The sequence below is a fragment of the Sinocyclocheilus rhinocerous genome, unplaced genomic scaffold, assembly GCF_001515625.1.
Source record: "Sinocyclocheilus rhinocerous isolate Xijiao unplaced genomic scaffold, SAMN03320098_v1.1 scaffold693, whole genome shotgun sequence".
In the NCBI taxonomy this organism is placed as follows: Eukaryota; Metazoa; Chordata; class Actinopteri; order Cypriniformes; family Cyprinidae; genus Sinocyclocheilus; species Sinocyclocheilus rhinocerous.
In genome coordinates, this window is record NW_015654933.1 from 47,293 (window position 1) to 47,863 (window position 571).

Sequence of the window (571 nt, forward strand, 5' to 3'; positions counted from 1 at the left end):
AAAAAAAAAAAACACCCACCCACTGCAATGATAACGCTTGGAATAGCCAGGACAATTTTTAATATAACTCGAATTGCATTTGTCTGAAAGAAGACAGTCATATACACCTAGGATGGCTTGAGGGTGAGTAAAACACAAGCTAATTTTCATTTTTGAGTGAACTAACCCTTTAATATTTTGCTGCCTGAGACAAAAATGGTCATTTACTCACTCTCACATTGCTTCAAAAAATGAGTTTATTTCTTCAGTCACACAAACGTGTAATTTTAACCGAAAATAATGCAACAATGCTACAAAAAAGTTTGTAAGTTCTTAATAGTAAGACACCTTTAAAAAACAATTGTAAACATTTTAAAATATTGAAGTATTTAAAAAAATGAAATAATATAAATGAGTGCTGTCAAACGATTAATCGCGATTAATCGCATTCAAAATAAACGTTTTTGTTTACATATGTGTGTGTACTGAGTATATTTATTATGTATATATAAATAAATACACATATACAGTATATATTTTGAAAATATTTGCACGTTTATACATTTATATATTCATATTCTTATATTTTATA